Below are 17,164 nucleotides of genomic sequence, written 5' to 3'. Positions count from 1 at the left end.
GATTATGTTAGAATGGATAATAGAAAGACAAATACTTGCTAAAATATTGTCTGTTACTCCCAGAATCGCTATAGCAATACCCAAGCCAAGCAGCTGAGAAAAGCCTTAACACACTATGCAATTCAAATGCAGCCCATCACTGCTGCTATAATTACAGGTGCCTGCCTTCCTCCTCTCAGATCTGTGGATAAAAGCCTAGGGCTGAATTTGTATCTCAGCTGCACAGAAGCTGAAACTAGTAGTCAATAAACACAGAGAACTCTGCATTTGACAGACAGGCTCTTGTAGGACAGAGAGCTAACCTATTGTTCAACTGTTCTTCCACACTCACATTATCGGGATGACAAAAAGGGAAGGGATCTTTCTGGATGCTCCCCAAATCCAAGGACTTTATTTCATTTCAGCCCCACAAGAATCACATGAGGTGTTATTACTTTTATTTTTATATTTTAAATAAGAAAAATGAGACTCAAAGGGTGAGTTATTTCCTTAGGTCACACACCTAAGTAGTAGAGTGGGCCCTGGAATCCCAATCTTTCCAACCACATTGTCCATGGAAAAAACACATGCCTTTTGCAGATCGGTCTGGAATCAGGTTCCTGTCAATAGGAGGTTACTGGCGATGGGTTTCCCTGTGACTCAGTGGGGAAGAATCCACCTGCAATGTAGGAGAAGTGGGTTCGATCCATGGGTTAGGAAGGTCCCCCGGAGAAGGAAAAGGCCTACCCCTCCAGTATCCTTGCCTGGGAAATCCCAGGGAGAGGGGAGCCTGGCAGGCTACGGTCCGTGGGGTCTCAAGAGTCAGACATGACTTAGGGACTAAACCACCATCACCACAGCGATGGGCTGTGGTTCTTATAACTTGTAAACTCCTCTCAAAGGCTAATACACAACAATTTTTAAATGAGAACTCTGCACCTCTATGCTCTTAGGGGAAAGTGGAGTGATCAAGATTTAAAATTCACTGAAGTTGTATCTGTGTGCAGACAGGTAAGAATACTGAACTTAAGGGCAACTTAAAGATTAAAAAGAGAACATCAGGGTAACTAGAGAAGCAATATTTGGGAAGACACCGAGAGGCAATGCTTAGAATCTCTGGAATCTCTGCCTTATTAAAATGGAACTGAAAATATTTGTGCCAAGGTTATATAGATTCTATTACAGGAAATGGACAGTGTCCACCAGCCATGTGAAAATTCACCTTCTTACACAGTGTAAGCTGTTCTCAGACTTTGGCTATACTAACACTGAAACCACTTCTTTCCCTCTGAGCAGGCCAAAGGGATCTCCTTTCAGTGCTATAGTCTCCCCTCAAATAGAGAACCCAGGATAATTACTTCCAATGTCCCACTCTGTAGACCACAGCATCAATCCACCTCAAAGGCTCCAGCCACACATTTTTATATACCATTTACTAGAAATTTATGAAGCCTTAACATGTCCAGGTTTTAAAAATATGATCTGAAATACATAGAAAAAAATTAATCGACTATTTAAAAGTATACCCTTTAAAGAAAAAAACTGGGTAAACCTAGCAACAAACCCTGAGGAATTACCCATTTCAGAATGTTAATTGTTATGTGGAAGTGACTTTTGAAGTTCAATTTAATTTCCTGAAAACCCCAAACAACTCTATTTCCCTACAGAAAATAATTAAGCATCGGGGATGATACTATGATTAGAAAGTAAAGCACCTGGAATTTGCTTAGCAAATCAGAATGCAAAGAGAGGACTGCCGTGAAACTGCGGCTGTTCCTCTCCTGCCCAGCCTCATCACCACTCCTGCAGAGCCATTACCATCTTCAGAAGGCGGTGGGCACGGTAGAGGGAGGCTTACCACTGTAGAGAAATACTCCACTATTTATTTGTCACCTGTCTAAAGGTCTCCTGGGTCCTGGTTGATCATCTGGCCCCTCTTGCTCCTGAAGGGCAGCCCACTGCCTGAAAAAACACCCACAGAACTCTGGGGTAGGGGAGGGGGATCAAATCACCCCTGTGAGAGTAAGATGCAGAAGCATCTGATCTAAATGAGCCTGAACCAATTATAGAAATCAATAGTCTGTGTTGCAAAATCAATTAAATGATTGACCAATTGATTGACTATATTAACACTTAGGTTCTTATGCACCAGACACTTCACTAAGCACTATTATCTCTGTTATCACTGTTATCTCCTTTAATTCCAAGAATAACTTGATAGGTGAATAATATTATCATGCACATTTTGTAAGGAGCTAAAACTTAGGAAGATTCAGCAGCATGTTTTAATCACACAACTCAAAAACAGCAGAGCCAGCTTGAGACTAAGATATGCTTAGTTCAAGCCCAAGTTCGTGACCCTATAATAGAGCTGGTTGATAAATGACAGACATCTATAGAGTGGAAAGTCAGACACTTAAAAATTGGTTACAAAAAATACTTGAAGATAGAAAAATGTTCACAATAAAGTGTTGTGAAAATAAATTAACAAAACATGTACAGTAAAGAGTCAAGGAGATAAATCTCAGAATGACATTTATGGTGAAATAATGGGTGATTTTTAATCATTTTTATATATATTTCCATTTCCTACAATAACTATTCATCACTTTTATAATCAATCCAAATATTTTAATTTTAAAAGGCGAGCAAATAGAAACAAAATTACCATAGTGGTTTTAGGTGAATGGCACAATTTTATGAGAGATCGTTTTCACTTTTCCATATTTTCCCAAATGTAGCACAAAGCATTACTCCATTACTATACACACATACACACAAACACATAGTTAGAAATTCTAAAGAGCTGAGCTGCTTTCTAAAATGTATAATTGGATGCCCGTGGCAAAGATTATCAGTGGTCCTTCAATATTCATTCTCCATGTCTTTTACAGGAAGAGACCCTGAGATTTTCAACTGGGCACACTCCCTGTAATACGGCTTCGTCCCCAGCCTCCTGTGCAGACAGATGGAGCCGTGTGACTAAGTTCCTGTCAATAAGGTATGAGATAAAATGGAGTGTGCAACATCCAGGATGTGTCCACACTGCTTTCGGGAAGGTGCACAAGATGGCTAGACCGTGAGAAAGGCCACACCAGGTGCCAGATAGAGATGCCAGAAGAGACAGCTGGGAGTAACACAGACCCCAGCAGGCTGCAGATGGCGTGGCAGATCCTCCATGCCATCCCCGACTTGTATGTGAGAGCCAAGAGACTATCTCTTGGTTAGTTTTGTCTTTCTGGAAGGTAGGGTGAGGTTTATGTTACTGAATCTACATTCTAATAATACAGTGCTGAAACACTTAATTTACACTAGTTCTCTTTCTCCCTCTCTCTCTCTCTCTCTATATATATATATATACACACACACACAAACGTGTATGTGCAAGTGTCATGCACATATGTGTGAATATATACATGTGTGTATATACATATATATATGAAAAACATTAATGACATCACTGTGATTTGAGACAAGAGGCCCAGACCAGCTGAAGACTTCTGATGCTGGAGCAGTGGAGAGAGGGAACACACACAGCATAGCCATTCTAATAGCTAATTTAATATCAAGAATGGAATGTCCAAGTAAAGGCCTTAGTAGACCACAAATCTCAATGAAAGATGCAAACAACAGGTTTTAGAAATCTTTCCTTGCAGATGTAGTCAGATGCCTCTCTTCATGTTAGATTATGTATTTACATGTTGCGACCCCATGGACTGTAGCCTACCAGGCTCCTCCATCCATGGAATTTTCTAGGCAAGAGTACTGGAGTGGGTTGCCATTTCCTTCTCCAGGGGATCTCCCCGACCCAGGGATCAAACCCGGGTCTCCCACATGGCAGGCAGATGCCGTACCGTCTGAGCCACCAGGGAATCCCATTCACATGTTACTGTATGCATTTGTCATATCGCTTTGCAATTTTCTTTTAGGTGGCTACCTACACCTGTAGAATATGAGATCTACACAGACTTTTTTTTTTGGACGTGTCCATGGCATGCAGGATCTTAGTTTCCTGATAAGGGATTGAACCTATGCCCTCTGCAGTGGAAGCACAGAGTCTTAACCACTGGACTGCCAAAGAAGTCCTGATGCAGAGACTTTGAACTTAGTGTCCTAAAGCCAGTGGCATACGGTAAGCAGTGAAATGTTTGCTAAATGAATGATTCAAAGAATGAATGAATGGAAAAATAACAAATAGGATTATTGGTTGCTTGTACAAGTACAGAATTAAATACCAAGGTATTTATTACAAATAGGCAATAGATTACATGATATATATTAAAATATTAGCAAAAAAAAATCATCTCCAAGCATATACATTTTGATAAGTTATATCAAATTAAATGTGAATTTCTTTGTGTGTCTGTGTGCTCAGCCACGTCTGAGTCCTTGCAACCCCAGGGACTGTAACCCACCAGGTTCATCTGTCCATGGAATTTCCCAGACAAAGAATACTGGAGTGGATTTCCATTTCCTACCCAGAGGATGTTCCTGACCCAGGGATCAAACTCGCATCTCTTGCATCTTCTGCATTGGCAGGTGAACTCTTTACCACTGTGCCACATGGGAAATCCCAAATTTCCTAAAGTCAATACAGTGGATTCTTCAAAATTAACAAGGTAAGGAGATAAAATATTGAAACACAGCCTATAGTACAGAATTAAAAAAATATAGACCTTGCTGCCTATAAGAAAAAAATCAGTATCATTAGGAACCTCCACATAATGTATTTCATAATAACTATATTTGAGGGAAATTTTCATATTTACTGAAGTTTCAGTTATATCTTGTTTTCATTACTGTATTATGTCAATAATCGAAGAACTTGATTAGATACCAATGCTGAATAAATATTTGTTGAATTAAATATCTGAATCAAAAATTGAAGCAAAATTGAAAGAGTTGATAGGAACTGGCTTCCTTCTTATAATTACAGTATAAAACATTACTTTATTTTCTGATAAACAAGTTTAACTTTATCTCTTTCTTGAAAAATAGCACCAAAAGAGAGAGATTACTTATACTAAATACAGCTTTTTCTTACTAATATGTAGTGAATTTTTTGTATTCAAGTTCAGTGCCCTCATAACATACACAGTACAAGAGAATAATAAACAAATTTCAGCGTTAAAATTCTATTCCACACTTCACTTAGAAAATATGGTACTTTGAAATCTTAGCTAAGATTCTATCCTTGTTTATATTCAAAACATTGATGTAGTCTGGCGACCTGCTAGGCAATAAAAGATGGACAAAATTCAAAGAACTTTGAGCGATTCACTTCCCTTACCACTTACTTGTGGCTGTCAAGTTTAGTAAAGTCAGAAACCCATATCTAAAGCCAATAAATAAGTATCCTTGAATAAATATAAATGTATTATTAACTACCATATGCATTTTTTCATATCCTATGTATATGTATATATATATAAATTTATACTCACAAATGGAAAGATTAAAGACAGAATAATTCTAGACTTATAATTGTATAAATATATATATGAAAACCTATCTGTTTTGTAATAATTTCATTTATATCATTTTTTTTTCAGATTCTACATATAAGTGATATCATATGACATTTATTTACAAAACAGAAATAGACTCACAGACATAGAAAATAAACTTATGGTTACCAAGGGGAAGCAATGGATAAATTATAAGTTTTGGTTTAACAAATGCACACTACTGTGTATAAAATAAACAAGGACCTATTGTATAACACAGGGAATAATATAATAACTCATAAAGGAAAATAATCTGAAAAATAATATACATATACAAATGTAAAACTGAATCACTCTGCTGTACATCTGAAACTAACACAGTGTTGTAAACCAACTATACTCAAAAAAAATTAAATAACAACAAAAAAAACCTGTGAAATTCATACCATATAAAAGGGTTTTTCATTGTGTGTCTTCCAGAGAACTACACACCACCAAATACAAGTTTTTGAAATTACATGTTTCCATGCTCTCAATCATTAAATTCCCTCTGAACTATTTTAATTAAAATAATTGACAATATTTAAACACACAGTCGCGAACACAGCTAAGTCGAAATAAAAACTTCTGAGGAATCGTAAAGTTAACTCAATGAGCTTCCACAATACATATCTTAAAATTATCATTAGCATTTAATTATGATGATTTCAATACTTTAAAATCTCTAACCAATTTATAATTGTGCTATTAATGGTACCATCAATAAGGTATCTCCTATACATAATTCTGTATAAAGTCTCCCATATTGCAATTTAAATTATTGGAATATACTTAATAAACTTGCGTCTTACCTAATTGGCAATAAATATGGAAAGCTCTTAGTTACCAATAATTTGGACAGATACAAATATCATCAGTTTTAATACTAAAGAAACATACATAATTGACAACATCCACCTGAAACAAATATACAAACATTCTGGTTTCATTCCAAAAGCAGTGTCCAGATTTCAGCTCTTGGCACCATGACCTAACAATGACACAGACAGTATAGTCACAGCAATGGGAAGTGGGGTAAAGGTGGATATAGTTTAGTCCAAAAGATTTCTAATGAACACCATCTAGGCTAGGCTCTATTTTCTGCCCAGATTCTGAGCCATTTCCAAGTACTCATGGCAACTGAGTTAGGGTCTTCTTCACTAGAACAGATGCCTGCTAGAATGTTTTTCTGATAGATTTCGTGAAAACAAAATTTTAAAAGGATCTGTTAGGGACGACTCTAGTAGGAGGTTGAGGGGGAAAGGTCCCACAACTATTCATCATCTCAGACATTGTTTGTAAAACACCACCTGCTTAAGATCCCTTTGGGCTGTGGGGTTGGTTATGTGAATGTGAATATTCTAAATGCTTAGGTTTTAAAGGATCAATCAGCCTATCCGTGATGTGCTGAGAGCCCAACACTGTGTGTGTTCTACGAGGAATGATAAAATATCCAAGCCACAACCCTTATCTACAAAATTCACTCACTGTTTTTCACAGCCTAGTCATGATTATTGATTACCAATCCAGAAAGTTGATGTACCCGCCCACTATAAACAGAGGAATTATAAATTTTAAGGTTAAAATCTCTTTAGGATTATCTAGCTCAGTGATTGATGTTCAACCTGCCTGGGAGTTTTATTTTGTGTGTGTGTGTGTGTTTAAGTGTATTCCTTAAGAGTTTTCTTTAAAAATATATTTTAAAAAGTGAAGGCACAATTATCCAGTTGTGAAACTATGCAGTTGTGAAAAATGAAACATTTTAAATCACAGTATCTCCAGGTTTGGGAATCAAGAGTTTAAATTATTTAAAGGTCCCTCCATTTTAATGTGAAACAAGATTTGGGAATCATTTATCTGATCAAATTTTCTTGCCAATGCTTGAATTTATTGTGCAGAATCCCTATCCAGGATAGACCCCTTGGAGGAGACAAAACGACCTAGATTTTTAAAAGCACAGCTGAGGTATGGAACAGCAAGAGGAAGGGAAATACATCTTAGAGAACGAGCTGAGGATGAGTGACTGAACATCACCCCCAGTCTCCAGGCAGGCTCCCCGAGGGATCAACCCAGAATTCTCAGGGAAAGGGAACAGAATAGAATAGTGCTGTCAGAAGCAGGAATTCAACTGCAACTTCACATACTCCAACATGTCCACTACCTTGCAGATGTGCTTCCAGAAAACACACAAAAAACACGTAAGACAGAATATTTTTCATCCTGCATTAAGTCCATTCTTCCTTTAGATCATCATAAAATTTTGAGATTGCCCCTCCTTTATTCCACTCCTGTCAGTTGGGAATCACTGCTCCAAATGGATCAAGTACAGTCACATGTGTATCTACAAAACTTGAATAATAGCTAAAAGTTCTTCATAGGCAGATGGATAGAAAAAAAACATTAAGTATACATAGAAGCAGCCACAGCTTTTCAGAAAATGTTTTGAAGCATAAACAAGAAAAAATATGCAGTTATGGAAAAGTGAAAAATCTTAAACCACTGGATTTAGCATAATTTCTTTGCTTATTATAATATTTTTGCTTTTAAGTGAAAGAAAGTGAAAGTCACTCAGTGGTGTCTGACTCTTTGTGACCCCATGGACTATGCAGTCCACGGAATTCTCTAGATCAGAATACTGGAGTGGGTAGACTTTCCCTTCTCCAGGGGATCTTCCCAACCCAGGGATCGAACCCTCTCCCACATTGCAGGCGGATTCTTTACCAGCTGAGCCATTTTTGCTTTTAGTGGTAACTTATTTCCTACTTTTATTGTGGACATTGGATAATGCCAATTAAATGCCTGATATACAAAAATGAAAAAAGAAACTATGGACTCTCCTATATAACTACCAACACAGTAGAGAGTTGGTTCTAAAAGTCAATAAACCTTTTAAACATGTTTATGATCACTTCAGGTGCAATGCAAGGAAGTCAATTTAAGAATATTTTAGAAAAGACAGACTACCAAACATTTTATGCACAGTTTAAGAAGCTGAATGAAATGCACAGGAGTAATAACAAATTTGACTTTGCTCTACCCACACACAGTAAATGAATAACTACACCCTCAGTCCCCAAAGTCCTTTTCCACCAATAAGCCCAGGTTCTATGCATCTTTCTGTTAATTCCAATATTATCCTTGGAAGTTAGACAGATGGAAACCACGTACCCATTCTACAGAAACATAAATCAAGGCTTAGTGAGATTTAATTGTTTTTCACTAGATGATAAAGTAAAAAGTAAAATTCATAATTCAAACAAGTCCAGGGTCCTGAGTTCATGTAGAATTAGAAAATATCACTACAATGAATTCATTCTACTAAAATTGCTTTCAATTTTAATTTTAAATTCTGACAAATAATTTTATCTTATATAAAATGATACAATTATTACACACACACACACATACATACAATTTCAGTAATGGAAATCTCTTAGAATTAGAACCACTATGAATGCCTTGGAGGAAATATACTATATTCCTCAAAGTTGCTAACGGTACTTTTAAGGTGGCTTCCAATGCATCTCCCTTAGATTAAGGAAACTTTTCCCTGCTTAATCATTTGATATGGCCATGTGTTAAAAAGATATCCCTTTATCTCATTTCAGAATTTCACTTAAGAAGTATCTGTGATCCCAGGCCAATAATTTCTTCAAGACTTCAATGATCAAGGACAAGGGTGGGTTCTTTGCTTTCATTTCAATAACACAGAGAAAAGAGATCCACTTCTTCATAAAATGTAAGCAGCAGACTGAGAAACCACTGACTGTGTGTTGCAGACCAAGTCAAACCCATCCTTCCACTTTCAATTGCTTTCTGGGGTAACAAATAGGAGTATAAACCCTGTAACCTAAATATTAAAGCTCTGAAAAAGCAAGGCCTTATCTATCCTCTGACAGGGCCAGTCTATTCCTTGTCCCAAAGCTCACCTTCTTAACTTCTGCCTAAATTCTTTTCTTGTTCTGAGTCTTCTGCCAATGATACACTGCCCTCTCTTCTTCCATATCACAATTTTTTTTTTCTTTAACAGGTCTCAGCCAGCATCTCATCTCTCCTTTAAAAATACAAACCTATAGAAATCTCCTTTAAACAACTATTGTATATAGTTTCTGTATCACTCAAATGGCACTTTAATATATATATGTCTTTTCTCTTTAATGGGATTACAAAATCTTTGAGGTCAGAATCTGGATCTTAGAATTCTATTGATATTTGCCTGGTATATCATATGTACTCAATTATTATTTGCTAAATAAATGGTGTGGTGAAAGTTCTGGACAAGGAAGAAGACGACTTCGACTTTGGCAGGTATGGGAGAAGAGAATGGAAGGAGCTACAGAAAGAGATAAAGAAAATGGATAACTCATGGGATACTGTTCTTTGAAAGAAAAGGCAGAAGAAATAAAGCAGACAAATGTCTTGGGGAAGTGACAGGAACCAGTAACTCTTCCTAAAACTAATACAAAGCAAAGAGAGTCAGAGGCTACCCTAGAAAAATAACATAATTCACTGAAAAACATTACTCATCCGGCAGTCAGGATATTCATGTTTTGGTCTAAAATCTGACATTAACTAGCTGTGACCAGAACAAGCGATTTCATTGCCCTTGGCAACTCATGTCTAAACCTCGGATATCAGACCTGATCTCTAAAAACCCCTTTGGCTCAGATATTACACGATTCTATAGTTTTCCTTCATCTTGAGAGAGTTTTCATTTCATTTCTTCTGGACAAAGAGGGGCCTGAATGCACTAAAAGGTATAATAAACAATACAGAAGCATTTGTTGCTAAAAAAGATAAGCAGGATATAAAAGAGCATATAAAATAAACCAAATGCCTATGGTGACACTGAAGCAGAACTTTTCTTTAATATCTGCTTTGCTTATTTGATCACTTCAGCTGAGAAATATTTCCACTGTAATAGGTCGAGGACTCAGAGTGAGGCAGAGCTGTAAACAGAAATGGGAATTAGAGGCAACACCTTCCAAACACTGCTTTAGCTCAATGATGGGAAAGTGCCTTGTTGATTTTAAAGGGTGTGAAAAGCGTTTAAAGATCTTTTTCACTGGGAGGAGATATGCCAATATAAGAATATCATTGACATCTTATTTAAAACCATCACATATGCTCAAAGATTTGGACTAATACCAGCAAAACGATCAATTTACAATACACTGATATGTCTGGCGTTAATCTAAAAATGACTGTGTATCAGACAGTATTTGCCTTCCCTCTTTTTTCAGCCTCCCCTTCACATCAGTGCTAATTACTCAGCACTCCCTTAGGCACCTGGAATTTTCTTTTGTATCGGAGCATCTCTGCCACAGACAGAATCGATTGATCTAATAAACTCATCCTAACTTTACAGTCTAGGGACCATGTGCTCTCCCGTCCAGAATATACTTATCTTAAAACAAGGCCATGGGAGAGGGCAAATGCTAAACCAAAAAGAAAGACTGATAGATAGAATTACATGTATCAGTGGGGAAAATATCTGAAAGCCACAACCTCCCCAGATCCTTTTAGATCTTTACACATAGCCCTGCTGTCCAGTAACCTGTCTATTAAAAGAATGTTTAGTTTTAATTAAGAAAATGAAGGGCTCAAATCAATCAATAGGGAAATGCTATATTTGAATGTTGTGGTAAATGGAGAAGAGACTCAAAGCCCAAATAGAAAAATAAAATGGAAAACGAAAAATCCTGCAGAAAAATTTTAAGGGTCTTCTCTAACCTCCCACTCAGTTTTACCATATTAGTTTTATCTGATAAGCTAATTGTCACTTTGAAAATACAGCAATATAAAATGTTTGGCTCTAAAGGTGTGGGGCAGGAGACAAATAAGCCAGTAATCCAGGGATGAATGAGTGGGAATGTGGGGTAGGCAGGACGGTGAAAACTGGTGACTTTGAGTCCACCTCCCATTCAGCTGAGTGCTTTTGGTTTGGTCAACTTGGAATTTTAACAATTTTTTAAAAATATGTACAATCTAAATTGGGGAGATTTTTAAGTAAAAACTTGGGTTTCAGGTTTTTCTGGAATAATCAAAGGAACAGGCAACTTTGGGAAGACAATTTCACAAGGCAAGAAGCAGCTGGAAGGGACAATCTCATAAGAGACTGAGGCTTGACTTTCACCATGGGACTGTCACTAAACATGTTCTCAATGTAAACCAAAGAACTGTCCTTTTCAGGGGCAGAAAGAACCTGAATGCACTAAAGTATGGTAACCTGAACAGAGACGTTTCATTAAGAAAAACAAGGGAAGGATTAAAAAGACAGCATAAAACCAAGGTCAAGTATCCAGGACTCCACTGAAACTGCAGAGGAACTTTTTTTTAAATTATTTTGGCATGTACAAAATATCTATCTTCTACAAATAACTTCTACAAAATAACTATCTTCTCTAGTACAGATAAGTTCTGTTAATAAGAAAAAAAAAAGTTTAAAGAAAAGTCAAATTTGTTCTTTTCAGTTAGTGAAAAGACTCATCATCAACACTTACCCTCAACACCCTGGATCCTCTCAAAGAATTTTAAATGTCTTTTATTTTTGAAATAAAAAACACATATAGTTCCATTTATGAAGTGAGCTCTTAAAGGTATTTCCTTATTAAAACTTGGTCCTAAATCTAGGTTCACAGTATATGGTGAAGGTCTGAAGAAAGCTTATTTAACCTACATTAAATCTTGAAAATGCATTAATGAGTCTTTTAAAGGTATAATTTTAACTCCACAATCTTCAACTATAAAGACTATATAGAGCTAATCTGCCTTGCCCTTTCGATTAAACTTGTTAAGGGCGTTCTATTTAGTCAGCACCCAGAATGGGCCATTAAAATTCTTGTTCGGTAAGAGTTGTGTTCAGGGCTCTGTTGTTTTAAATTCCATTAAATCCAAATGGTCTTTATCACCCCATGACCACCCCTGACTTCAATCAGCCAATTTAATTACCTTACAAAATTGTCAGCAGAAGCAGCAAGGAAAAACAGGAAGCCTTATGACGTTATCAGACTGAAATCTTCCTCTTCAGTGTTTAATCTAGACCAGTCAATAAGGATGATGAGCACCTACTTCCTTCCCTTTCAAGGGCTTTTGACCTTACCTTTCATGCTAAGATTTAGGGTTTAAGTTTCATTTGAAGCAATTCTAGTACCTTGAGAACTGGATTACAAATTGAAAACCCATAGAAGATAAAGCTTCACCACCCAAATGCAAAACAACAATTCCATTTCAATATTTCAGACCATCCTACAGAGGAAAACCGAGGATCTCCCACAAACCCCAGGTATTATGGATGCAGTGGATTAATGATTTAACGCAGATTAATGATGCAGTGATATAAGGATATACAGCTGAAAGACAGTAAACTACTTTCTATTCTGATATGTCAAAATGGACATCAATAATTTCCAGGGAATAAACAGAACTGGAACTACAATAACACAGTAAAATCCTAAGAATAGAAAGAAAATAAATTTCTCTCACTTGACTTTCTACCACAAAAGAATAAGGCATCTTCTTTATCAGAAAATTTCAAAATTAAAAGAAAATCAAAGATTATGTCATCATTATCATAGGCAACCCTTTATTTAAAGGTGAATAGACTTGAAAAGGCCCTGATAATCAATGATGCATCCCATGTTTGGTCTATGTTACGCTCCTCCTTTGTGTGGGAGCATTAACTTCCCTGTGCTGAGTAAATGTTGAAACAGTGTCATTTGACAATTCAGGGAATGAACACACTGCAATGATCACTTGACTTAAGTTAAAAAGCAAAAGGTGGTCTGTCTGGAGACATGTCTACTGACATACAAACCCCTGTTCACTGCATAAAGACAACCTCACAAGGCCAGAAAACGAGTTGAGTTCCATGTGTCTGGGTGGAGAAGGGGTGCTATTTCTAGAGGACGGAAAGATCATTTTTCAACGTCATTTTCTGAAATGAGTGTGCCTCCGTTGATGGATTACATCAGAGCTATTCTTTGAAGCTTTAAGAATAAGTGGGAACTTATGTCAAAAACAGATTTTTTTTTTTCTTTTTAGTGCGGCAGTAGTGTTGGCGATTCTTGGAAAAATTCCCCTCCCCTGCTTTCCAGAGCTCAACTGAGCAGGTGTTCGGGGCTTTATCAGTTTCACTCAGTAGCCGCCGGTACTCCCCCATCCCCGCCTCCCAAGAGCCAGTTTTCCAGCTTCCAGATGTCAGGCCACTCCTCCCTCCCGCCCATCTCACCTCCCAAAGGAAGAAAAATCTCTTTCAAAGAACTTGTAGAGAGTGGCAGCTTCCAAGCCCAGCCAATTCGCTCACACTCCTCTGTGATGTAGTACATCTGCTGCTAATTATTATATCTGGGAGCACATGAACTAGCCACTAAGTAGGGGGATTCCGTAGGAACCCATTCCGTCCCCTCTCGCCCTGTGGCCTTCATAACCTGGGCTGGCTCTGAGCTGGCGGCCTTCACCTTCGGCCTGGGCGCAAGAAGGCGACGCGTGTGCACGGACGCAGGGCCAGCGCGCAGGGTGCCAGGAGGTTCCAGCGCGTCCTGGGAAGACCTCGCCTGGGAAAGGCTTTTAAGAAAGCCGCCCTACTGGCACGCCCAAGAGAAAAGCTAGGTCGGCATCTGAAGGGAATTAGTGGCCTACCACAAACCAGCTCAGCTCAGCTCTTGGAGAAGCTGCCCACGAGTTTGGGAGAAAGTTTGGGTTCACGTCTTCGTTCTTGGCATTCGAAATGCCATTTCAGATAAGGAATGTGATCAACTCGACCTCAAAGATCCTAAACAAGTGCTGGTTTGGGGACTGATTCCTTAAAGAAGATACCAAAGCTCCCTTCCCCCCAAACTCCGGGCCGGACGGCTAGCCCTGCGCGGAGCCCGCTCCCGAGCTGGCTTCTCCTCCTCCCCTGGCTTTCCGGGGAGCAGAGGTCGAGCGGACCCGGAAGAGAGGGCGGCGAAAGTAACAAAAGAAATGTTCAAGTACCTCCGAGCCTCCGTCACGTTGGGAGAAGGAGGCAGTGGGGCCCACGCCCCCGGGGACGGAAGGATGCCGCCTGCGCCCCTCCAGCCGCCGGCTGGGCCGGGCCGCAGCTGCGGGGAGACAAAGGTGCCTCATTGACTCCGCGCGCCCCCGCCGCGGGCTGCGGGCCGGAGCGCAGCAGAGCGGGCCCGCGGGGGCGTGGCAGTTCCGCGCACGCAAACGCCGACCCCGGACGTTCGGCCTAAGCTGGGGCGGGGAAACTAACCCCCTAACTGTCCAAGCTCCGCCGTGTGCACGCGCCCGCTGGGTGGTCGCCCCGGAGAAGCCAGGCTGGGCCAAGCCAAGATCGAGGGAGGGGAATCCGCCACGACCCACCCTAGGCGCGGCGCCGGCCCGCCCACGGGCGAGGAGCTGAGCCTAGGCTGACCCTCAGGTCGCTCCCCCATCGCCCCGGGCTGCCCGAAAGCTTTGGGAAAGCTCCCTGGAGCCGGCGCTCGGGAGACGGTCTCCCGGAGGTGTTTGCAAAGCACATGCGGAGTATTAGGCCCGGGTATGCAGCCCCAGGTCAGTCGGGGGGGGAGGGGGCGCCGGGATACAGTCGCTGGCGCACGCGACTGCTGAAAGTTTTCCTGGGAACCAAAAAGGAGTCCTTGTGCCAGAGTGGTGGACGTGCTTCCCGAGAGTGCATTTGTCGGCGCGCCCGCGCGCGTGTTTGTGAGAGAGACAGCGAGAGAGAGACTGATCATCCATCCAGAAGATGGGCGGGGGTAGCGAGGGACTCGGCAAGTAGCAGTCAGCACCCTAAGCTGCTCCCCTATCCACACCCGCTGGTAGGAGGACGCAGGGTCAAGTCACCGTCATAATGGGAACGGGGAAAACCGGGAAAGGGCTGCTTAGAGCCCGCGAAGGTGGTTTTCCACCACCTACGGGAAAGGGGGCTGAGGATGGGGCGGTAGCCGAACCGGGCCCGCGGTTGCTATAGTGCCGCTGCGGAGGCGCCGAGCGGCTGGCAGAGGCCACACCAGGGTCAGAGGGGGAAGGGGCTGGAGGCCACCTCCTCATCCGCGTCCCAGAGGCAGCTGCTTCACTAGCAAGTCAACCCCCTTCCCTTCCAAGGCTCCGGGCCAGCGGTGAGGCTCTGGTTCGCCTTTTCAGCTGAAGTTGAAAATAACATTTCTCAAGAGTGGCTCATCCGCGCGCAACCAACCTCCACTTCATTCAGAACACGTTTTTCCCAGAAGAAAATAAAATTCCCGCCATTGCATCAAAATATCTACATCAGGGAAATGTTCCAATGGTTATAATGTACACAGTCCTTCACCACTCAACTCGAGTCACAAACCAGAGAAAGTGGATCTCCGCATGGAAGATGTTTGAAGTTAATGGAGAAAATAACAGGTTATCTAGAAACTGGACAGTTGGTTTAAGGTAGCAAGGCACAGGTGGGAAGGTGTTTTCCTACTCCCCTATTTCTTAGAACATTCTTAGTAAGCACTGGTCTAGGAAAATGTATTTTGTGTGTGTGTCAGCTCTTTTGGAAAGCTGCTACACAGTCTGCTACAGTCGCCAGGATTTTTAATATGAAGATATGAAATGATCAGCGAATGTAACAATCTAATGATTCAGCAAATATTATGCTGCAAGACCAGAGCAGCAATAATTAAATCTTTAGAGTATTGGTGGCCGTTTTCCGGCTCCCAGCTTTCTTCTCCCCCCCCCCTTAGTCCTCAAACACACTAAGACACTCATTCACAAACAGTTCAGAAGACACCTCCGTATTCCAAATAAGTAGGTTGTATTACTCAAAATATTGGGCAAAACTACCAAACTGTGGCACTTACAATGCTTGAAGCAGAGCAACTGAACACACACACACGTTTCCAATGATACAGGGACCCATTTAATTTCATCCAAAGAAACAAGCATTCCTGTGGACTCTTGTTGCTAAGAGCAACGTGCTTAAGTACCATCTAAAGGCATGCAGAAAGCAGGAAAACTACAACAGTAGGAATCCACTTATTGTCTTTTCTCATTACCAGTCCTGTGGGCTTCAGGTGTGTCTGTGTATTGGTGGGGGAGGGAAGGAAGGGTTCCCTTTCTCCTATGTGAAAGCATTCCTACCCAGGTTCCACAAAGCCCCAGATAGATGATAAATTTTATCATTATAGAAAAAGCAAATGAGAAACATACAAGAGAGAAGATGCTGCTGACATAATGGGAAATGCAGGCAATCACTCTTTGATTTAAATTTGAGTGACTTAATGTATCTGCTTTTATCTCAAAGACACATACTCAGGATTATATGGTTCCCTGCACTCTTTGGTCTAAATCCACTTGAATTGTCAAAGGAGGCGCCCACAGTGGGAGCCTTTACCCTCCTGGCTTTCTCTTCTCTGGGTCTTATCTACTTAGGAAACTTTTCCTGACTAGTTCTCCTACTGAAACTCCATTGGCCAGTGGAGAGAGGCTGAGTGTTGCCCACGCTTCATTTCCTCCAAGTAAATCTTCTGGCCAACCTTTCCACTGGAGTCTCATGTTTAGATTTTCCTTGAAGCCCTAAAGAAACCTGATTCCTTAGGAAAAACAATGGATTCCCCTAATATATAATGGCCATTTCAGCTGTGTTTTTTGTTGTTGTTGTTTTTTTTAAGTCATGCTACAAGTGAAACAAAGGCGCAGACTTAGGCTCCCATACACAGACTCCCTTGGTCTCTATCATCACTGTT

General features: G+C 40.3%; 1 protein-coding gene across 13 annotated transcripts in view; it reads right to left on the bottom strand.

The window, feature by feature from the left end:
- Nucleotides 1-17,164, bottom strand: part of GRIK2 (glutamate ionotropic receptor kainate type subunit 2) — a 723,627-nt gene that overhangs the window by 694,716 nt on the left and 11,747 nt on the right. Inside the window, exon 1 of one of the 13 annotated variants that reach the window (XM_043439145.1) lies at nt 14,442-14,612. The exons of the other annotated variants lie outside the window; for them this stretch is intronic. The gene's annotated coding sequence lies outside the window, so the exon portion shown is untranslated. Of the gene's footprint in view, nt 1-14,441; nt 14,613-17,164 lie in introns of those variants that run through there. 13 annotated transcript variants of the gene reach the window in all.

This window comes from Cervus canadensis, chromosome 20 (genome assembly GCF_019320065.1).
Source record: "Cervus canadensis isolate Bull #8, Minnesota chromosome 20, ASM1932006v1, whole genome shotgun sequence".
NCBI lineage: Eukaryota > Metazoa > Chordata > Mammalia > Artiodactyla > Cervidae > Cervus > Cervus canadensis.
Note: the sequence above shows the minus strand (reverse complement) of the source record. Positions and strands in the feature narration are given on the sequence as shown.